This window comes from Mustela lutreola, chromosome 4, assembly GCF_030435805.1.
Source record: "Mustela lutreola isolate mMusLut2 chromosome 4, mMusLut2.pri, whole genome shotgun sequence".
NCBI classification, from domain to species: Eukaryota; Metazoa; Chordata; class Mammalia; order Carnivora; family Mustelidae; genus Mustela; species Mustela lutreola.
Genome location: NC_081293.1, coordinates 141,547,795 through 141,572,642, shown reverse-complemented (window position 1 = coordinate 141,572,642; position 24,848 = coordinate 141,547,795).

Below are 24,848 nucleotides of genomic sequence, written 5' to 3'. Positions count from 1 at the left end.
TAGTCTCTACCATGCATCAAGCTCCTGCTGTGTAGCTATGGTTTCTGTGTACTACTAATGCACATACTCAACGTGGACCATCACAAGCAGATATATTCAACCTCAGTAACAATCAGGGAAATGCAAATAAAACTTTCAAATCAGTTGTTACACATGTATATTATTAAATGTTATTTGGCATAGGATTAAATACGGTTTGCTTCATTTTCTGGGTAGGGTACTCTGTTCCTCTAAAATCTCTAAGAAACAGATGTCATAATGAAATAAGCACATAAGGATGGTATGAGGGGAAATGAACTGTGTGAGAGAAATGAAGCAGGGCCTGAGTAAGACTGAGAAAGCTGTCTAACGACTATAGATATTTGACTGTGAATCATGTAGAGAAGAAAGGAAGCTTAGGTACTAAACTCGTTTCCTAGAGATACCATAACTCATTATCACAAACTGGGTGTGAGCACACACTTAAACAGAAATTTATTCTCTCACAAGTCTGGAGGCTTTAAGTCTGAAACGAAGTTTTGGCAGAGTCATGGTTTCTCTGAAGGCTGTAAGGGAGAATTCCTTCCTTCCTCTTCCTAGCTTCCGGCAGTTGCTGGTGATCCTTGGCATTCTTTGGTTGGTAGCTATACTACTCTAATTTCTGATTCTGTCTTCACATGTTCATCTTTCCTTTGTGTCTTAAAAACCCCACACTTCTTAAAGGATACCGCTCATTACATTAGGGCTTATTCTAAATATGACCTCATTTTAAATCAAGTACAATTCAAATACCCTGTTTCTAAAGAAAATCATATTCACAGGTATTAGAAATTAAGACTTTAACATGTGTTTTGGGGGACATGATTCTACTAACGTAGGTGTTAGGGCTTCTGTATAGTATATGAGCCAAAGCCAGCAATTGAAGTCTTGGGTCTCCCAAGCACAGATCTGCCTTAGTATCCCTCTTGCTTTCAGTCATTGACAGTGAGCAATCTGTGGAAACTGCCAAGCTATTGATGAATTTCAAACCATGGCAGCCAAGCCCTTCATCAGTTGTCCTCCCTGTGGTTGGCCACATTCTCATGGACACATATATCTCTCTGTAGAATTGTGAACTTTCAAATATCTACAACAGATTATTTTCAAGAACTTTCTTTTATGGTATCTGCAAACTTAATTGTTGCCTCAATTGGCAGGTGCAAGTTAATTATATGGGTACTTAATTGCTAATTTCCCATGCAAATCAATATTTGAACTTTTAATTCTCAATTGAGCATGCATCAAAATGGGATTTAATGGCTCAAAGAAACTGCAAACATTTTAAGTGTATTTTTGCACCTTCTATATAAGGTTGCTCTGATACTGTCAATATGGTCTCTGGTTTGAAAGTTTAACACTAGTAACACCATTTAACAGATACATCTGTTAAAAAGAGATTCTTCTATGAAAACATGAACCTCTAGAGAGGGTTCATAAATATGTTTACTTCTTAATAATTATAATAATGTCCATTATATAAAAATTCCCAAACTTATAACTACGTGAACATTAGAAACACATTTAAAAATCTTTTATATGTATAAGTTGCTAACAGTGTTGTATCTCTCTTTATAGAAAGCATACATATATGTAATAATTTATAATCATTCTTCACTTACAGATAAATGAGGGTAATAATACATTCCATTTTGGATTTGTGGTAGGCTGATTTCTTGGACAGCCTTCAAGAGTTCTGTCACTGATACTCATACCTCTCAGTTACTCAATCAAATGCTAATCTATCTATTGCTATGAAGGAATCTTACTTAAGTAATTAGGATCCTAAATCAATTGATTGAGTACTTTATTTTTTTATTTAATTTTTTAGAAAAGATTTTATTTATTTGAATGAGAGAGAGATAGAGAGAGCTTGAGCAGAGGGGAGGGGCAGAGGGAGATGCAGACTCCCCACTGGGCAGGGAGATTGATGCAGGACTCAATCCCAAGATCCTGGGATCATGACCTGAGCCAAAAGCAGATACATAACCAAATGAGCTACCCAGGCACTTGAACCCTTTAGATCTAAATCTTGAAGTGAGAAATCAGAAGTGAGAAATCAGAAATCCAAAGCATAAGAAGGATTTGATATATCATTGCTGGCTAGATGGTGGAGGGGATGCCTTCTGAGAACTGAGAACATACACCACTCCTTAACTGACAGACAGTAGGAAAGAGGAGACTTTAAGTACTACTGCCACAGAGAACTGAATTCTGCTTAAAAAAAAAAAAAAAAAAAAAAGAGCTTGGAAGTAGCTATTTCCCTAGAGCCTCCAGCAAATGCTTTGATAGCCAGCTTGTGATAACCTTGAACAGAGAATCAAGTCCTGCCACACCAGACTTTTGATATACAGATATATGAGCTAATAAATGGATGTTTTTAAGGTGCTAAATTTTTGGTATTTCTTACATAGGAATAGAAAACTAAAATAGTATCTTATTTTTTTAACAGTATTTTGTATTTTTTTACTTAATATCTTTTTGGTATTTGGCATGGCTACTCATTTTTAAGTATAGTTAAAAAACAATCTTACATTAGTTTCAGGTATACAAACAATACAGTGATTCCACAACTCAATTCCTTATGCTATGTTCACCTCAACTATAGCTACCATCTATTACCATACAATGCTATTATGATACCATTGACTATATTCCTTATGCTGTACCTTTTATTCCCATTACTTATTACATGATTGGGACCTGGGAGCCTCTATCTCACATACCTCTTACCCATTTTACCCAGTCCCACACTTGTGTGCACTCTGGCAACCCTCAGTTAGTTTTTTCTCTGTATTTAGTGGCCCAATTCTGTTTTTTGTTGTTGCTGTTGTTGTTGTTGTTGTTGTTAATTTAATCATTTATTTACATTGCACACATAGGTGGAATTATATATTCCTGCTATGTTATTGTTAATGGTTTCATATCACCTTTTATATGTTCCAATGAGGATTTTTTGTTTTGATCATTTTAAGTAAAATTATTTGGTAGAGGTAAGTGCATAAACATTTTAAGGCTTTACATTCAAATGTCCACAACTGGCCAAAAATTTTTCTTTAAGTTTATATCTCTCTCAAGAGAATTTGAAGAATTTGAAATTTGAACATGTTTCTTTCTATTTTCTACTGGTCAGTAGTAATATGAAACATAATTTTGTCAAACTGATAGCTGAAAAATGGTGTTTCTTTTCTTTGGCTTGTATTTCTTATATTTCATAAATTTATTAGCTCGTATTTTGTGTCTTACTGATTTCGGCTTCTCATTTTTCCACTCATGTGATTAATTTATAAAATGTATTTGTAAAACTGTTTATCCCTTAGGAGTAATATTTACCCTTGCTCTGTCACAAATCCTGGAAATATTCCAGTGTGTAATTTGCCTTTGACATTTGTTCCTTTTTATTTTAAATCACATGAATGTTTTAAAATATTTCTAGTGAAAAATTGTATATAAGCCTTTCCTACAAGGTTTCTGTTTATTAGTTTGTTTTTGGAGCTCTTCCTATTATAATTTAGCTTTAAAAATTTGTATACTGGGGCGCCTGGGTGGCTCAGTGGGTTAAACCCTCTGCCTTCGGCTCAGGTCATGGTCTCATGGTCCTGGGATTGAGCCCCACGTGGGGCTCTCTGCTCCGTGGGGAGCCTGATTGCTCCTCTCTCTCTGCCTGCCTCTCTGCCTACTTGTGATCTCTATCTGTCAAATAAGTAAATAAAATCTTTAAAAAAAATTGTATACCTAATTTCTTGAAAAAAAAAATCTTACAAAAATCTTACCCTGTATTAAGTTTCAGTATTTTAATGTACTTAGTTTCATGAACTACAGATGACAGTAAATGAGTCCAAGAATTAAAACAACATTTATAATCTTAGTAAGATATCTATCTCACCAACTTAACTATCTACCTATCAAGAGAGATAGGTATAGATTTATATCTGTTTCTATGTTTAATTCATAGGATTTTTCTTTTTTCTTTTTTATTGTTTTTAAAAACAAATTATTTATTTGAGACAAAGATGGAGAGAGCACAAACAGGGGGAGAGGCAGAGGGAGAGGGAGATACAATCTCCTGTGAGCTGGGAGCCTGACACAGGGCTGGATCCCAAGACCCGGAGATCATGACCTGAGCCAAAGGAAGATGCTTACTGGATTGAGCCACCCAGGTGCCCCAGAGTTATCCTTTTTATAACCTTGCTATGTGTGCAGGAATAACTTTGGTGTTCTTTTCTTTATGTTCTTTTAAGACAGCATCTTACCATGGAAGCAAACCAATTGACTGATAATGCTGTTTACGGGATCAAGAAAAGTTATAAAGATATATATTCAGTGTTAAACTTGTTTGCTATTAAAAAAAAAAAAAGTGCAGTGTTCAACAATTTCTCTCATGATGCCCTCTTGTGAAATAATTATTTGAATCCAGGAATACATGAAAGGGTTAATACATAACAGATTAGGACTATTAGAGGAATATAAGGTTGGTTTAACATATGAAAATAAATCAAGGTAACTCAAAACATTTACAGAACAAAGGAGAAAAATCATATGGTAAGTATGAAGAGAAAATTGGTAAAATTCAGCTCCTATTCATGGTAAGAATTCTTAGCAAGCTAGAGGTAAAAGGAAATACTTTTAGTCTGAAAAAACAATTCTGCAAAAATCCTATAGAAAATATCATACCTAACAGTGAACTTTCAAAAGTATCTCACTCCCCCAAATGAGGATGCCTTTCTTCTGCCAGTACTATTCAGCAATGTACTGGTGGCCATGGTTAGTTCTAGGAAAGAAAAATATGATGGAGGGGAAAAATAAATACAGTCATCATTATTCACAGGAGAATGTGACTGGAAGTTGAAAGTCTTAAAAAAAAAACCTATACAAAATCTATTAAAACTAATTTTAACAGATTAATACAAATCAATTTTATATTTATATTCACCTACAGGTAGAAAGTAAAATTTTAAAATAACATTTATAATAAAAAATAGTAAATACCCCCAATAAAATTTAAAAGGTTCACAAGAACTTTATAAAATACATTGAAAGAAATGAAAGATTATACAAATAAATATTAGAATATCTCCTTTTCATGAGATGCTAGCTCAATATTGAAAAGATGTCAGTAATTTCTAAGTTGATCCATCACTTCAACACAATCCCAATACAAATATTAGAAGGTTTTCTTCTTGAAGTTAAAAAGAAATAAAATGTAAAGACAAAATTAAGAAGAAAGAAAAGCAAGGGGAGTTTTGGTCCAAGATGGGTACATAGGAGGACTTTGAATTCACCTCCACAGACTCACCAAATCTATACCTACTTATAGAAAATATGTCTTTAACAACAGCTGAGGGCTGAGCAAAGAGCTTCTGCACAAAAAAAGACACAGATACCACATGGAGAATGGCAAAAGAGATGGAGACACTAAAAAAGGGAATTCCCATCCCTGATGCTGCAAAGTGCAGTGGGAAGGATTAGTATTGGGGGACCATCAGCAGATTCATCTGCCCCAGGGTAGAGAAAAAAAGTCACAGTTTGAAAGAGCAACTGATATATAAAATATAAAGACCCAAACTCCACCAACCCTCAAGGGAGCTGCTGGAACTCACTCTAGGTTAGAGACTGGCAATCATCCCTTTATATCCCTCTCTATCTTGATTGAATGGATGGAACAAGGACCAGGTGCCTAGTTGGCCAACCACCTCATGGAATTCTGGACCCTAGCTTACACCAGCCCCAGCCATTCCACCAAGAGAGCCCCAGTGTGGTACATACTGGGACACCCCTGTTCAGTGCTTACTATAGCTTCCAGCTGTCCAACCAAGGTGACACAGATGCAAAGCATTCTGGAACATACCAGGTCCATCCCACTTCAGCTTTAGATGGCTTAGTGGGGTTTGGGGGAGGAACAGACCCAAACCCAGACACCCCAGGCACAGGGAACCTACATAGGAAGATGACTCCCCCATAATATTTGGCTTTGAAAGTAAGTGGGGCTGAATTTCACAAGTTCTTACAATTAGTAGAGCTTAATACCTGGAACTTTAAAAATTGGCAGCTTAGGCTCCTTAAAGAAATAGCTTAATAAACAGCCCTGTAGAGATACAGCACAGAAGGAGTAGTTTGAAAAACATTGGGGGCAGAAAGGAGGGGGATTTTTTTTTTTTTTTTATTAATCTCAGAGCAGGTACAGGAGGAGCAGTAATTATTAGGACATTTCTCCAGGAATGGAGGAACTGGCAGCACCATTTCTCTCTCCCATCCCCCAATCTAGACACAGAGACACCTGTGGAACCAGCAATCTACCAACACTGGATACCAAACCTGTTAATAGCACATCTAGCTCCTGTGTTCTCAGGACATACACATGGTAGCCTTAGTTTCAGGTCCCCTCCCACAATAGACCTGAGAAAACCTTGATAATACCAGGTACAAACACCTGCATGCTTATGCAGCTCTGTCCCCTCAAATCCAGCCTGCCTCAGTTCCAGGTGGCTGCAGGTCCCCTCCAGTGAAGGCCAGATCCAATTTTACTAACACTATGTCCCCAGTCTCTGCATTGTCCTGCAGACTTGCCCCTCCAATATTCCTTTGGCCAGATTTGCCCCCTCCAATATTCCCTTGGCCAGATTTGATCCTGGCACTGTGCAAGCAGCCACAATGGGGGCCAGCACATTCTGAGGTAAATCCTGCATCTGGGAGAGTGAAGATAACCACACATACCAGTCTGATTATGGCCCCACTAGTGGGATGGGGGAAGACATCTTGTCTGAATGCAGGCCCACCAATGAGATTTCAAAGGACAACACAGGGGACGTGTCCTGAAGTTTAGTGTTACTGTAAATCTGGTGAGCACCTGGTCTGACTCAAGTCAAATCCAAAGTGGCCCCAAAATGACCCACTAACAGCACAGAGACCAAATTCTGCCCCCAACAGATAGGGGGCCATTGCAGACAACTGGACTGAGGCAAAAGTGGGTTGGCCACAAAAGCAGGGTGTGTGCAACACAAACAGGAGACCTCTTTGAGTGCCAGGTTCTGGTGAATGGGGTACACTGGGCACTATGGGACCTATTCTTCCTAAGACCACTACTTTCAAAAGCAGGAGATGTAGCTGACTTTCCTAACATATAGAAACACAGAGAATTAGACAAAATAAGGAAATGAAGGAATATGTCCCAAATAAAAGAATAAGACAAAAACACAGCAGCAGCAGAGCTAAATAAAATGGAGATAATCAATATGTCTGATAGAGAACTTAAAGCAATGACCATAAAGATACATACTGAACTTGAGAAGAGAGTGGAATACCACAGCAAGACCCTCAACAAAGGATAGAAAGAATAAAAAAGGAACCAATCAGTGGTGAAGAACTCAATAATTGAACTTAAAAATACACTAGATAGAACAAATAATAAACTAGAGGAAGCAGAAGAACGTGTGGACACAGTAAAAGACCTGGAGGACACAGTAATAGAAAGCCATCAAGCTGAAGAAAGAGAAAGCTAAAGTAGATTTAGGAGACTCAGCCAGCATAGTGATATGTGCAACATGAGGATCTCAGAAGAAAAAGAGAGAGAAAAATGAGGCAGAAAATGTATTGAAGAAGTAATAGCTGAAAAATTCCAGAATATGTCAGAGGAAACAAACATTTAGATTCAGGAGGCATAGAAAGCCACCACCAAAATCAACCTGGAGAGGTCCATGCTAAGATACATAGAAATTAAGATGGCAAAAAGTAGTGATAAAGACTTTAAAAGCAGCAAGAGAGAAGTAAACAAATACATGCAAGGGACACAGCACAAGGTGATCAGCTGATTTTTCAGGACAACATTTACAGGCCAGAAAGGAGTGGTATGATATATTACAAGTGCTGAAAGAAAAGAACCTCCAGCCAAGAATATTCTACCTAGCAGATAATCACTAAGAATACAACAACAGATAAAGAATTTTCCAGAAAGATAAAAGTTAAAGGAATTCATGACCACTAAACCAGTCTTATAAGAAATGTTAAAGGGGATTCCTTGAGCAGAAAGTAAAGACCACAGGTAGGAGTAAGAAAAGTAGGAAGTGTAAAAGCAGTCAAGTAGTTTACCTTAAAAAACCAGCCAACCTGTACCCTTGTTTTGTTTAATAACAAAATAACATTTAACATTATATGTTAAATTTTAAAAAAGGATCTATGCGACTGTTTAAAAAAAAAATCCGTCAGGGGATTCACAAAATAAAAGGATGTAAAGTATGACACTATATACATAAATCATAAGGGTGGGAGAAGAGTCAAGAATGGATTCAAACTTAAGCAACCATCAACTTAATTAAGATTGTGATATGCCTAAGATATTATAGACAAATCTAATGTAGGTGAAAATTAAAAACCAGCATTAGATATGCAAAAAAAAAATAAAGAGAAGGGAATCAAAGTGTATCACTAAAGAAAGTCAACAAATCTTGTAAGAGAATAAGAGAAGAAAGGAAAAGAAAATAACTACCAAAACAAAACAAAAAAACCAAAAAAACCCCAAAAAACAAAAAACAAAAAAACCCACCACAACAAAAGCAAAACAAACAAATATATAAATAAATAAAACAAATAAAATAGCAATAAGTACATACCTATCAGTAATTACTTTAAATGTACGTGGACTAAATGCTCCAATCAAAAGACATAAGGTGATGGAATAGATAAAAGAGCTAGGCCCTTCTATATGCTGCCTATAGAAGACTCATTTCAGACCTAAAGAGACATGCAATTTTAAAGTGAAGTTACAGAAAACCATTTATCATGTAAATGGAAACAGAAAGAAAGGTGAAGTAGCAATACTTACATCTGAAAAAAATAGAGTTTTAAAAAGGACTATAACAAGAGACAAAGAAGGACAGTACATAATCATAAAGGGAACAATCCAACAAAAAGATATAAAATTGTAAATATATATGTGCCCAATGTAGGAGCATCTAAATATATAAAACAGTTAAACAGAAAAGAAGTAATTAGTAGTAAAACAACAACAGACAGGAATTTAACACGCCACTTACATCAATAGATATATAATCCAAACAGAAAATCAATAAGAAAAGTGTGGCTTTAAGTGACACTTTGGATCAGATGTGATTTCACGAATATGTGGAATTTAAGAAACAAAACAAACAAGATTGAAAAGACACAAACCAAAAAACAAACTTTTACTATAGAGAACAAACTGATGGTTACCAGAGGGGATGTGGGTAGGGGGATGGGTGAAATAGTTGATGGGGATTAAGAGTACACTTATCATGATGAGCACTGAGAAATGTATAGAACTATTGAATCATTATACTATACCCCTGAAACTAATATAACAGTGGAATTACACACACACACACACACACACACTGATATATTATGCCATTCTTGTCAGTGCACAGTTAGAATGTAAATTGGTGCAGCCACTATGGAAAACAGCATGAAGTTTCCTTAAAAAAGTTAAAAATAGAAGCACCACATAATCCAGTAATTTCAGTACTGGGTGTTTTCGTAAAGAAAATGAAAACACTAATTTGAAAAGGTATATGCAATTTTATGTTTATTTTCAATATGATTTACAATAGCTCAGATGTAGAAGCAACTCAGATGTCCATCTTGGATGAATAGACAAGGACGTGGTATACATGTACAATGGAGTGTTACTCAGCTATAAAAAATGAGATCCTACCAGTTGTGACAAAACAGATTGACCTAGAGGGTATTTTGCTAAGTGAAATAAGTCATATAGAGGAAGATCAAAGCTACATATTTTCACTTATATATGGAAACAAAGCAAATGAATAAACAAATAAAAAAGTAGAAACAGAGCCATAGATACATAGAACAAACTTATGGTTGCCAGAAGGGAAGGTGGTATAGGGGTGGCCAAAGGGTAAAGAAGAGAAAGTCTTCCAGTCATGGAATGAGTAAGTCATGGGGATAAAAGTTGCAGCATAGGAAATAATGTCAGTGATATTGTAATAGCATTATATGGTCATAAATGATAGTTACCCTTGTAAAGAGCATAGAAGACCAAATAGATTTGATGAATTACTCCCTTGTATACCTGAAAGTAATGTAACATCAAATAAATGTCAATTATACTTAAATTAAAAATATTATTGATATACAAGACATTCATATATTGCTAAGTTAAGTTTAAAATGGGAGGACGTGGAGAAAGGAGAACCCTCCTACATTGCAGGTGGGAATGCAAGCTGGTGCAGCAACTCTGGAAAACAGTGTATGGAGGGTCCTCAAAAAGTGTAAAACAGAGCTACCCTATGACCCAGCAATTGCACTAGTGGGTATTAATCCCTAAGATACACATGTAGTGATCTTAAGGGGCATGTGCACCCAAATGTTTAGAGAAGGAATGTCCACAATAGCAAACTATGGGAAGAGCCTAGATGTCCATCAACAGATGAATGGATAAAGAAGAGGTGGTATATATACACAACAGAATACTATGTAGCCATTAAAAAGGTGAATCTTGCCATTTGCAATGATGTGGATGGAACTAGAGGGTATTATACTAAGTGAAACATTTATCATAAGATCTTGCTGATATAAGGAATTTGAGAAACAAGACAGAGGATCATAGGAGAAGGGAGGGAAAAATGAATCAAGATGAAACCATAGAGGGAGACAAATTATAAGAGACTCTTAATCTCAGGAAACAAACTGAGGGTTGCTGGAGGAGAGGGGATTAGGAAGGATAGGTGATTGGGTGATGGACATTGGGGAGGGTATATGTTATGGTGAGTTCTATGAATTGTGTAAGACTGATGAATCACAGACCTGTACCCCTGAAACAGATAATACATGTTAATAAAAAAAAATTTAAAAAAAGTTTAACTTGGTGCATACACTTGGAAAACTAATACTGTTTATAAAACCAAGCACACACAAGCCCCATGGCTCAGTAATTCTGATCCTAGCCATATAACCAACAGAAGAGCATTATTTACTATAGTCAAAGCTGGAAAAAATTCACATGTTTATCAACAGTCAAATGAATACACTGTGGCATATGTTTATGATGAAATACTATATAGCAAATAAGTTTCACAAAGATAACATTTTGTGGAAAAAGCCACCAACAAAAGAGTGCCCAGGATATAAATCTATTTATGTAAAGTAACAAGAAAAGGCAAGTTAATAAGTGGTGTTAAAATTCAAGATATTGATAACCACTTTTGGGGGTGGTAACAATTGGGAGAGGGTAGGAGGAATCTTTTTAGACTGCTGATAATATTCTATTTCTTAAGGTAGGTTTGGGTTTTCAGATGCGTTCACTTGGTGAAAATTTGCTGAAATAAACACTTCTAATATATGTACCTTTCTTTATGTCTGTTATTTTTCAGCACAAAAAGGACTTAAAAATTCAGTTCTCAAGTACATTTGTCCAAGAAATAAAGTAGCACCATAATATGCTGCATGCTTCAACTTTAAGCAATACTGATATAGACACAATAAAAAGAATTTTCCATTTTTATTCAAGCAAAAATTCCAAGTCTTCTAAGAGTGTGGCAGGGTGGGAAAGAATGCTGTGTGTGTGTGTGTGTGTGTGTGTGTGTGTGTGTGTGTGTCTGTGCGTGCACGTTGGAGTTGTAGTAATATAACTCAATGATCTTCACAGTGGGATACTCACACCTTGTGGATAATGTGAACACTCAATGACCTTTATGTGATACCCCAGGGACTCCTAGAAATAATTGAGATTTTAGAGTAAGTGAAATTCTGATGTTATAGATACCTCCTCTGGAAAGGCCTAAACATATTCTGAGCTATATATGATTACTTATCAATCAAGTAGATAATTTTGTTTTTAAACTGCAAACCAAATTAAGAAGATGAAATACTCCATAGAGATGGAATATAAGAAGAGAAAGAAGTATGGTTTATTGGAAATAGCACTGGATTTTGAGATTTGGCTTCTAGCTAAAGTTAGAGGGGAGCAGAGCTTATCTACATGTCAAATGAGTAATTTCTAATTAAATTATCTGTGGGTCCATTTCAGTACTAATGTGCTGTGACTGAGATATACAGGGAAACCACTCTTTAACAAGGGTGATATATTTTAATAGAGACTTACATTTAACTATTCACGTGGGAGATAATGCCAAAATAATTAATACTCATTTAAGTGATTATGATATGATAATTATATAGGAAAAACTCTTTAGTTGACATATATTACTTTAAATAAATAAATCAATTCATAATTTTCATTTGATTGATAGTTTTAAAGCTAAACTAAAGATAATATAATAGAGCCCTCTCTACATTTAGATGCAATCTGTTCCTGGTTATGTAGCCTTAAAATAGAATACCATAAGGTGAAATTCCAAATGTGCAGACACACACACTTACGAATGTTCAGAAGGGGCAAAACCTCAAAAGGAATGGGGAATCATGTCAGGAAATTAAGTTCTCTCCATATTAGTTTATTTCTGCTTTGTTCCAAATGGTTTAAAGTCTTTATTAGGAAAAGGTAAATTTTAAATGGACTAAATGTAAACCTGCAGAAAGTTTATCTCCTGTATTATTTATACATTTTTATTGACCTTAACATCCATTTTTTAAATTAAGATTTCTTTTTATAAATAGCAGATGAACAAATTATCTGAATGCTTTAGAGCCTGATGGCAATAGATATAAGTCAGCATATTTGGGAGTATATATTTATACTTTGGAATGCAAACAACTCTACAAAATTTCTTATTTTTATACTCAAGCAGAATGTTGGGCTAAACAGCATTTTATTTTTATATTATTATTTTTTCTTAAAATTGCTAGATTTATGTTTTTCTACAATTCTTTCTGCATTTTGATAATACATGCCTAATGCTTTTATAGACACGTATGTGATCAAAGATCAAATGTAAGATTTCTAGGTTAAGGGTGGTTGGGCTCATTGAGGCTTCCCTTCTCCATAGTATTTCCACTCAATCTATGAAATAATTGGCAGGGTTTTTTTTTTTTTTTTTTTTTTTTTTTTTTTTTTTTTTTTTAATGAGGGAAGCCTTTCCTATACTGTTATGTTTTTAATCATGATTTTCTTTAAAATATTTGACCTACACAAGTCTCTAATGCCCCACACCCCATGCATTTCTGATGATGCTTCTCTCTCTCTCCCCCTGGCTTGTGGGGCATGTGTGGCCAAAGACTCTGCCAGATGAAACATTACACTGTCCTGGCCTCAAGAAACTAGATCAATCCCCAATCATAGCAAACCCTGGGTCTTTTGAGCATCATGAAGGAAATGTTTTCTTTTTCACAGTGGAATGGTATCTGGGAAGTTGTGAAGGCCACTGCAGTTGCAAACAATGAAAAACAGAGAAGGAGAATCAAGACACTGACGCAATAAGAGACTGGTGATAGGTTTTCAAGTCCTCCCTCGGCTAACATGAAGAGAGGCCTACTTTGGATTTTTCAGCCATATGAGCAAATGTATCCCCACTTTCTTTCAACATTCTATATAGGATTTTCTTCTGTTTTTATCAGAAAATGTCTGATTTTAATACACATTTTGCTTCTTTTTTCACCTTAACTTACTAATATATATTTATTGAATTTTGCTATGTTAAAGGGACTTTGTAGATTCTTGGATTATTCAATGAATACACAGATGAAATTCCTTGTCCTGGTAGTGTTTATAGTATAGTGAGGTAAGCAGGCAATAAACTATAAACATGATACTAAGTAAATCTTCTAACACAATAGAAAGTAGTCATACTATGGCAAAAAGAGAATCTGGGAGAGGATTCGGAATACTGGATCAGATGGGAGGGCAGTGTGTGAGCAAGTTGTAATTATGTATGATGATCAGTGGAATTACTTTTTCCTACTTAGAGGTTTTTCTCCCCCAATAATGTCTATACATATCTCTCCTTGTATTTTATTCCTTCCCTCAATATACTGTTAATTTTTCATTGTATATTTTCATGATAATTCTACATATGGCCTTGTAGCAATGTTACCTAGGATAAGCTACCTTCTTGCAGTCAACAGAGAGGAGGTATTGATCGTTGTTAGAGAAATTCCTTGAGAGGCATAACTGTCTTCATGAAGGAGATCATACACTACAAGATTCTGCCTGCTGCAGCAGTTGCTGATAGCTAGGTCATGAACTTATTGGGTCTTGTCTCTAGCCTTAATACTTTCCTGTTGTATCAAATTGCAGCCTTCGGTAGGCTAGCCATGTTACTGTCTTACTGCCACCTGCACTTTTATGATACACAGCAGAGAAGATGGCACTGCTTCTCTCAGGAGATGTTATATACATATGCCAAAGGGGCTAAGTAACAGTGGAAAAGTGTAGGGGAGTTAATAGTCCTGTTATGACTTCAACCAATGAAAGAACAGTAATGAGAATATGCCTGAAACAAATATTCCCATCTTCCTTCTGTAACAGAATGTTCTGAGACACAGCTCTTACATACCACCTCACCACAGACATCAATAAGATGGAGCAACCAACAATGTTTTCTATAGGAACTATGCTGAGTTTCATAAAGGTTCACTCTGCTTTTGCTTTAGCTCATTGCCCTTTTCCTCTTTGTGTTCCTGAGATTACACCTTCCCAATAAAATGTTAGCATGTGCCTATTGTCTCAAACTCAGTTTTTTGGAGAATGTGGGCTAATACACTATTACATATATTTTGGAGACAAGAACGGTCACATCCAAAGTGTGTCTTAAATTTCTTTAGCTCATATTTTGCAGTTTCAAGCATGTTCAAATACATAAATAATGACTCTGGGAGTTAAAATTACCTTAGGTACAAAATATTTCTCTGGTAGAGGAGCTAAGATGGCAGTGGTAGGAGGACTCTTGGCTTGTTTTGTCCCTTTAATACGACTAGATAACTATCAAATCATTCTGAATACCCAATTGGTCACTCTAATGATTGACAGGAAAAACCCCACAACTAGAGTGAGAGAAGAGGCCACAATGAGGAAGGTAGGAAGTGGGGAGACATGGTTTGGGAGAGAAATGGACTATGGGTACCTTGGAGGGGAGGGAGCCCTGGTTGTGGAGAAAAGTGACAGAGAGAGGAACACATAGGGGAATGCACACAGGAAGCAGTTCCCAAAGTCATTGGCTGGAAAAATGAGAGGGGCTGAAATTTTGAGTTTTGGCAACCAGCAGGGCTCAAAGACTGGAGTTTTAGAGGTTGGTGGGCTTGGCTGGGATAGAGCCCTGAATGTGCTTCCCTACTCCTGGAGGGAAGATACAAGCAATCCCAGGGCAAATGGCATGATCTGAGGATTGCTTAAAGCACAAGGGGGAAGCCTGTTCTCTCTTCCTGGAGCATATCTGTGGGAGTTGGCATTCACAGTGATGCCTTTCCAGGAATGAAAGAGCTGGTGGGTACCATTTCCCTCCCCAGCCTCTCAGTATAGGCACAGAGACACCTGCTGAGGGCAGATAACCTGGACACTGGCTGCCTAGTCTTCTTAGATCCAAATCCCACACACTTATGCTCTGGCACGAGTGCTCTTCTTGGACAAATCAAACCTGTACCATCCCAACATGATGAGACCCTCTCCTAGAAGACCAGCACAGGCCACCCATGACAGCATGTCCCTAAAGTTTGGAGTTTTAAAAGTTAACAGGCCTGGATAGGGTAGAGCCCAAAGTACATTGCATTGCTAAAGAAGGACAAGCAACCCAGAGACACAGAACATGAAAACAGCAATCTGAAAAATACCTTGACACAAAGTGGGGTGATTATTCACTCTTCTGGGAGTACTTCTCTGAGACCAGCAAGCACAGAGCCCCCTTACCAGGGACAAAGTACCTGAATGGAGCCATTCCCTCACCCACCCTTCAGCATAAACCAAATTTAGTAAATAGCAAAGCACCAACACTGGATGCCTAACTGTTTACACCATGTTCTGTCCCCTGCATTCTGCTGCTACTTCTTTTCTCAGACAGGTGTGTCTAAAGAAGTCCATGGTAGACCCTTCCCATAGAAAACCAGCAGAAACACCTGTATATACCACATCCACAGACCAGAGTTCTAGAAGTCTTTAGTTCTAGTGGAAATAGCATCATGTCTCTTTGAAAAGCAGACCAGAGCATACCTAGTTTAAACTCACCACACTCTGGACAAATTCCCAAAAGTGTCCACTACAGGCAAAGAGAGCCTCTGCAGATGACTGATCTGAGTGACATAGCAGCCAAAACATAGCAACAGAGCACATGCAGCACATACCAGAGACATTCCCTTGAAGCACCAGACACTGGACACTATTTTACCTCTTCTTCATAAATCCATTACTTTGAGGAACAGGAAAAACAACAAGCTTTTCTAATGCAGAGAAGATGACAGAGATTTAGACAAAGTGCCAATATGGACAAATTCATCCCAAATGAAACAAGATAATGTCACAAATGGAGATCTAATCAAAATAGATAATAAGTAATATGCATGATGGAGAATTTAAAGCAATAATCATAAGGGTATTTTCTGGGCTTGAGAAAAGAATGGAAAAATTCAGTGAGAGCCTTACTCCAGAGATAAATCAGTTAGAAATAAAAAAATACAATCACTGAGATTCAAAATAGACTACAATGAACACAAGGATGGAAGAAGCAGAGGAGGGAGTAAGTGATATAAAAGAGAAAATAATGAACCTCACAAAAGAGAAAGAAGAACTAGCAAAAACAAGAATAGACTTAGGGAATTCAGTGACTCCATCAAACATGGTAACATTCATAGAAAGGATCCCCAGAGGAAGAAGAGAGAGAGAAAAGAGGGTAGAGGATTTATTTGAGGAAAAAATAGCTGAAAACTTCTTTAATCTGGGAAAGGAAACAGATACCCAAACCCAGAAGGCACAGAGAACTCCCACTAAAAATCAACAAAATAAAGCTAACAACAAGATATATTGTATTTAATTTGGCAAAACATAGTGATAAAACAAATTTTATAAGCAGCAACACAAAAGTCAATAACTTACAAGGGAAAAGCCATAAGGCTCGCAGAATATTTTTCAGCAGAAACTTTGGAAGCCAGAGTGGTCTGATATATTTAGCATGCTGAATGGGAAAAATCTGCACCCAAGAATACTTTATCCAGGAAGGCTATCATTCAGAAAAGGAGAGATAAAGAGTTTCCTAGACAAGCAAAAACTAAATGAGCTCATGACCACTAAACCAGTTCTCGAAGTGTTAAAGAGGACTCTATGAGAGGAAAGACCAAAAATGACACAGACAACAAAGGAACAGAGAAAATCTCTAGCATGACAAAACAACAAAATGACACTAAATACATAATCTATCAATAATTACTTTGAAGGTAAACGAACTAAATGCCCTAATCAAAACACACAGAGTGTGAGAATGGACTAAAAAACAAGACCCATCCATAATGCTGCCTACCAGAGACTCATTTTAGACCTAAGGACACCAGCAGATTAAAAATAAGAGGATGGAGAAATATTTATCATACAAATGAATGTCAAAACAAAGTTGAAGTAGTAGTACTTATTTCAGACAAACTAGATTCTAAATGAAGGACTTTAACAGGAGAAGAAGAGAAGAAGGGCACTATATCAATATAGGGGTCTACCCAACAAGAAGATCTAACAATTTAAAATGATTATGCCTCAGCATGGGAGCACCCAACTTCCCAAAATAATTAATAACAATCATAAAGAAACTCATTGAGAAATCCAGTAATAATAGGGTACTTTAATACCCCACTTACATCAATGGACAGATCATTTAAGCAGAAAGTCAATAAGGAAACAATGGCTTTGAATGACACACTGGCCAGATGGACTTAACAGATGTATTCAGAGCATGTCAACCTAAAGTAGCAGAATATACATTCTTTTCAAGTGCACTTTCTCCATTCAAGGGACATTCTCTAGTACAGATCACATACTAGATCACAAAGCAGGCCTTAACAAGTACAAAAAGATTGAGGTCATACTGTGCATATTTCCTGACCACAACACTATATGAAACTTGAAATCAACCACAAGAAAAAATTCAGAAACACCACAAATGGTCTTTCTGCAGATTAAACAGATTAAATTTCTGCAGATTAAATCTTTCATGCAGATTAAACAATATACTACTAAAGAATGAATGGGTCCACCAGGAAATCAAATAATAATAATAAAAAAAAAAAAAACCATGAAAATGAAGACATGATGGCCCAAAACCTTGGGGATGAGGCAAAAGTGGTGCTAAGTGAGAAATATATCACAGTATGGGCCTCCCTCAAGAAGCAAGAAGAATTTCAAACAACTTAAACTTACACTTAAAAGGAGTTGGAAAAAGAACAAAAAATGAAGCCAAAAATCAGAAGAAGGGAAATAACAAAGATTAGAGCACAAAAAATGATGTAGTAAAAACAACGACCAACCAACAAACCAAACAAAAAAAAAACAATGGTACAGAACAATGAAACAAGGAGTTGGTTCTTTGAAAAAATTAATAAAACTGATACACCGCCCAGCCAGATGTATCAATAAGAAAAAAATAAGGATGCAAATAAATCACAAAAGAGAGAGGAGAAATGACAACCAGCTCCACAGAAATACAATTAAAGAGAATATTATAAAAACAAACAAACAACTATATGCCAACAAATTGGACATCCCAGAAGAAATGGAAAATTCCTAGAGACATATAAGTTACTAAAGCTGAAATAGGAAGAAACAGAAAACTTGAACACACCAATAACCAGCAGAGATATTGAATCAGTAATCAAAAATGTCCCAACAAACCTAAGTCCAAGGCCATATAGGCTTCACAGAGGAATTCTATCAAACATTTAAAAAAAAAAAAAAAAAGGTAATTATCTGTTCTTCTCAAACAATTCCAGAAAATAGAAGTGAAAGGAAAACTTCCAAGTTCATTCCATGAAACCAACATTATCCTGATAACAAAACCAAACAAAGACTCCACCATAGGTCAATAACGCTGATGAACACAGATGTAAAAATTTTCCATAAAAGAGTCACGAATTGAATCCAACAGTATGTTAAAAGAGTCATTCACTATGATAAAGTCATATTTATTCTTGGGTGCAGGGGTGGTTCAGTATTTGCAAATCAATCAACATGATATAGTACATTAATAAGAGGATAAGAACCATATGATTCTATTAATAGATGGAGAAAAAGCTCTTTACAAAATACAGCATCCATTCTTGATGAAAACCCTCAATAAAATAGGGTTAGAGGGAACATACCTCAACATAATAAAGGCCATATCTTTATAACCTATAGCTAAGATTGTCCCACAGCTAAGTTCATCCTCAATGCAGAAAACTGAGAGCTTTTTCCCTATGGTTAGGAACATAACAGGCATGTCCACTCTCAGCACTGTTATTTAACATAATACTAGAACTCCTAGTCTCACCAATCAGACAACAAAAAGAAATAAAAGACATCTAAAACATCAAGGAAGGAATCAATTTTTTACCATTTGCAGATGACATGATACTCTATATAGAAAAACCCAAAAGACTCCACCCAAAAACTGCTGGACATGATACACAAATTCAGTAAAGTTGCAGCATACAAAATCAATGTATAGAAATCTGTTGCATTTCTATACAGCAATTATGAAGCAGCAGAAAAAGAAATTTAAAAATTGATCCTATTTAAAACTGCACCTAAAACCATAAGATACCTAGGAACACACCTATCCAAAGAGGCAAATTATCTGTACTCTGAAGAATGCTGATGAAAGAAATTGAAGATGACACAAAGAAATGGAAAAACGTTCCATGCTCATGGATTAGAAGAACAAGTATTGCTAAAATGTCTATATTACTCAAAGCAACATATACATTTAAAGCAATCCCTATCAAAATACATGAGCATTTTTCACAGACCTACTACAAACAATCCTAAAATTTGTATGAAACCACAAAGACCCCAAATATCCACAGTAACCTTGAAAAAGAAAAGCAAAGCTGGAGGCATCACAATTCCAGACTTCAAGTTACATTACAAAGCTATAGTGATTAAGACACTATAGCACTGGCACAAAAACAGATATCTATTCACTATACAATCAATTAATCTTTGACAAAGCAGGTAAGAATAGTCAAAGGAAAAAAGTCTCTTCAATGGTTAGGGTTGGGAAAACTGGATAGCAGCATGCAAAAGAATGAACTGGACCACTTTCTTACACCATACACAAAATAAATTAAAAATGGACGAAAGACCTAGATGTGAGACAGGGAAACCATCAAAATCCTAGAGAACACAGGAACTAACCTCTTTGAGATTAGCCACAGCAACTTACTAGATATGTCTCCAGAGGCAAGGGAAGCAAAGGAAAAATAAACTGCTGGAACTTCATGAAGATTAAAAAGTTCTGCACAGTGAAGGAAACAATCAACAAACTAAAAGGTAACCTTTAGAATGGGAGAAGATATTTACAAATGACCTGATAAAGGGTTGGTATCCGAAACATTTTAAACACAACACCCCAAAACCAAATAATCCAGTTCAGGAATGACATGAACAGACATTTTTCCAAAGAAGACATCCAGATGGCTTCAGACACATGAAAAGATGCTCAACATCACTCCTCATAGGGAAATGCAAATCAAAAGTACAATGAGGTATGATCTCACACCTGTTTGAATGACTAAAATTAGCAACAAGGGAAACAACAGATGTTGGCGAGGATGCAGAGAAAGGGGAACACTTTACACTACTGGTGGAATGGATATTGGTACAGCCACTCTGGAAACAGTTTAGAAGTTTCTCAGAAAGTTAAAAATGGAACTACCCTATGATCCAGTAATTGCAGTACTAGGTATTTACCCAAACGATAAAAAAAAAAAAAATACTGATCCAAAGGGATACATGCATCTTGAACATTATCACAATAGCAAAATTATGAATAAAGCCCAAATGCCCATCAACCGATGAATGGTTAAAAAAGAAGTGGTATGTGTGTGTTTGGATCTTCATGTAAACAAAGACAAATACCAAATACCATACGGTTTCACCCATACATGGGATTTAAGAAACAAAACAATGAGAGACACCTGGGTTTCTCAGTTTGTTAAGCCTCTGCTTAACATCATGCTCAGCATGATCCCAGGGTCCTTGGATCAAGCCATATAGGGTTCCCTGCTCAGTAGGGAATCTGCTTTTCCCTCTGTCCCTTCACCTACTTGTGTACTCTCTTTCTCTCAAATAAATAAATAATCTTTAAAAAGAAACAAAACAAATGAATGGAGGGGAGGGAGGAAGAGAGGCAAACCAAGAAATAGAATCTTAACCATAGAAAATGAACTGATGGTTACCAGAGGGGTGGTGCATGGGGGCATGGGTTACATAGATGATGGGTATTAAGGAGGGAGATTGTGATGAGTACTGTGTGTTGTATGGAAATAACTAATCACCAAATTCTTCAACTGAAATCATTACTGTATGTTAAGTAACTAGAGTTTAAGCAAAAACTTGGAGAAAAAAGTATTTTTCTGAGGTGTCACTCTTCACAAAGATATAAGGAAACAAATAAAATTTCAATAGCATTATTCTTTCCCCAGTATTTTGGACAGGCACTTTAAAATTCCAGAAGTGGAAGCCGAAGGTAGCTACTGGAATAAAGTTAAACCTGGAGATATCGATAACCATATTCCTTTTCACACATACAGTGGGGTGGCCGAGGGGGCATTGACAGTGTGGTCCCATGGAGTACAGAAATGCAGAGGAACTAAGGAACATTGAGATGACAGTTCCAGTTAGCTTAAGTTAGTACTCCTAATTGTAGAAGAGGAGTTGTAAAAACAACAAGGGCCCAAAAGCAAAGAAAAACAAAATACTTCAGTGTCATGGGATTTAAGATGCTTAAATTTGTATGTGAAATTATCATTTGAGCAAGAAAGTAGGAGTATGATATGAGCAAATATAGAAAACTGGGTTTGCTGCTTTTATGAGCTAGATTAGAGCCTTTTACATCTATAAACCAGGAAACATCCTTCCTTACTATTTATGGGTAAGTTATTATAAATTCTCCTATTTTCTCATGTGTACATGAGAAAACTTGCAGTGCTGGATTATTTTTATACATATCTTTTTTTAATTTCAAACTTATCTTTAACTCTTTCCCTTCTCTCCCCTGATTTTCTCTTGCCTACTGTGTCTTCATTAAAAATTGCTATTCTTGTATAGTGTTACTTCATGAAGTACAGAAGGATGATGGTGATGGGGTTTCAAATGAACAGTTGCCTCTAGTTGCTGGAGAAGGGGCAGGGAGAGGTGGCTGGGTGTTGGACACTGGGGAGAGTATGTGCTATGGCAAGTGCTGTGAATTGTGTGCAACTGATGATTCACAGACCTGCACCCCTGAAACAATTAATACATTATATGTTAATTTTTTTAAAAAAAGTTGCTTCTAGTATTCAACCTAATTTTATGAATGAATGATCTCGTAATTTTTGGATGCACTTTTTAGGGTTACCTTTGCCATTTTGTTATTAGAATCTACAAAAATGAAATGTTAAGGGTTCCATGGAATTTTAAGAAAAATATTTTTGGCCTATGTAGATGCCTAATCAAGCTGACACCATCAGTTGGTTATTATCCAGGGATTAAAATCATTCTGTAGTCACCACAAAACACTTTTTTTCTTGTCATGCAGAATTTAGCAGTTAACATGCAATTAGGGATGTTCCAAAGAGGCAGACTATTGGAATCTAAGCTCAAATTAGCTGTAGTAAATGTAGGAATTATTGAGCATTTTGTGTTTAATATTTCAAGTTGAGCTTGAATCTTTTGTTACTTTGGGCTCAGAATAATGACCTTCTCTTTTTCAAGAACAATATCTTAATAGCTTATTAAAAGACAATTTCCAAAGTCTATTTGAAGGCTTTTTGACTGAGAACCTCAAGTAGCTCTTTTAAAACATAATTTGATGAATAAAGTCTGATGGACAATTAGTCACACATGGACTAAGTTCTCCTCAAAATACACAAAGGATTAAAGTCTCAAAGGAAAAAAAGAAAAGAAAAGAAAAGCAAACTATGTCATTTCCATTGTCTTTAAAATTCATGTTGAGATTTAGACTATATCCAAAGCATACTAGGTTTAAGTCTTTAAAATTTGTACAGTGAAAAATTGCTTTGTGGAATGGGTCATTGAAGTGAGAAATCTGCAAGCAATTGATACTTGGTTAGTAGGATTTTACCAATTGCTCAACAATGTTCAATGACTTTTTTTTTTTTTTCAAATGACAAATCAGATTTCCAACTAAGCTTAATTTTCTAAGAAAAAATATTTTCACCTTGAAAACAAATATCCTCAAACCCAAGGGAGAGTTCCACATTTGGAAGGTATGTACATAAGTGGGAAGGCTTGGATGATATGGAAGTTTTAATGATTAAAATATAAATAAAATTAATTCAGTTTCTTTCTTTATATTTCTTCTCTCAGTATCCATTATACCACATTGCTATTTTGAGTGACATTAGAATCAGGGATGCAATATTTATAGAAAGATGTTACTCTAGTGATAACATATTACAAAAAGCCTTGGCAACAATCTAAGACACAGCAGGAGAGCTGTACAAGAGCTATTTTTGTAATGTTTAAAATTATACTAAATTTAAAAAAAATCCCTGTTGGGGTTTTAAGCTTTAAATAGCATAGTGTAGTGTAACTGATCAGAGCATTAGATTCTGATAATTTATTACATAAAATGAAGCACATCTTGACAACATTTATGTATGAAAAGCATTTTAGGTCATTTTGAAAAAATTCAACATCTAAAGTCATTTCTCAATGGATTCTCTTCTAAAAATAGAGGACTAAAAATGGAAAGTATATTAAAACAATTCAAAGTATTAGATTTCTAGAAAGCATTAACAACTACTAAAGTAAACACACACACATATACAATGTCTAGGGACATTCCTATAAATGAGACTTGGATTAACCTGTTACCAGGTAAATTTCTCTTTTTCTATTTCTATTTTTATTGTGTAGTAGCTTTAGTGAGGCGAAACTCACACAATATGCAATTCACCTTTTTAAAATGTTTAAATGATTTTTGCCCTAATTAAAGATATGTACAGTTGTACTATAGCCAATTACAGAATATGTTTATCTTAAAAAGAAATCTCATTTACTGTAGTTCTCATTCCTTACTCTCTAGCACCTAGCACTAAGTAACCACTAATCTACTTTGTTTGTATAGATTTCCCTTTTCTCAGCTTTCATATTAATCGAATACGTGGTCTTTTGTGGCTCGCTTCTTTCACACAGCACAATGTATTCAAGGTTCATCTGTGTATGTATCAGCACTTCAATTCTTTTTATGGCCAAATAATGTGCCACTTTATGGGTATACCATACTGTGGCTTATCTATTCATCATTTGATGGATACTTGTTTTTTTCCCCTTACTTTGGACTATTAATGAATATTACTGCTATGAGCATTAGGGTACAACTTTTTGTGTGCATGTATGTTTTTTACCTCTCTTAGGTCTCATTTTCTTTTTAGAGTTATGTTTTGTGAGAATAAATAGTCTCACATTCTGTCTGAAACTTTTTAAAGTGAAAATCAAGGATGTGTCTTGTTACATAATAGCCTACTCGAAGACTATTACCAATGGGAAGATATTTAAACCTTATTTGGTAGAGTTTTAAGGTATTTGTTGTTACCATTGTCCTTGACACTTAAGATGGTTTGCTAAGATTCCCAACGAGGGGGTCATCTTTTGCTGAACCCTTTCTATCCTTCTGTTTGTGGGAATCATCTCTTATTCTTTTTAAAGGACTCTTAAGACATGAAGAAAAGGTATAAGCGTTCTCAAATCAGAAGTTTGTACACTTATGATA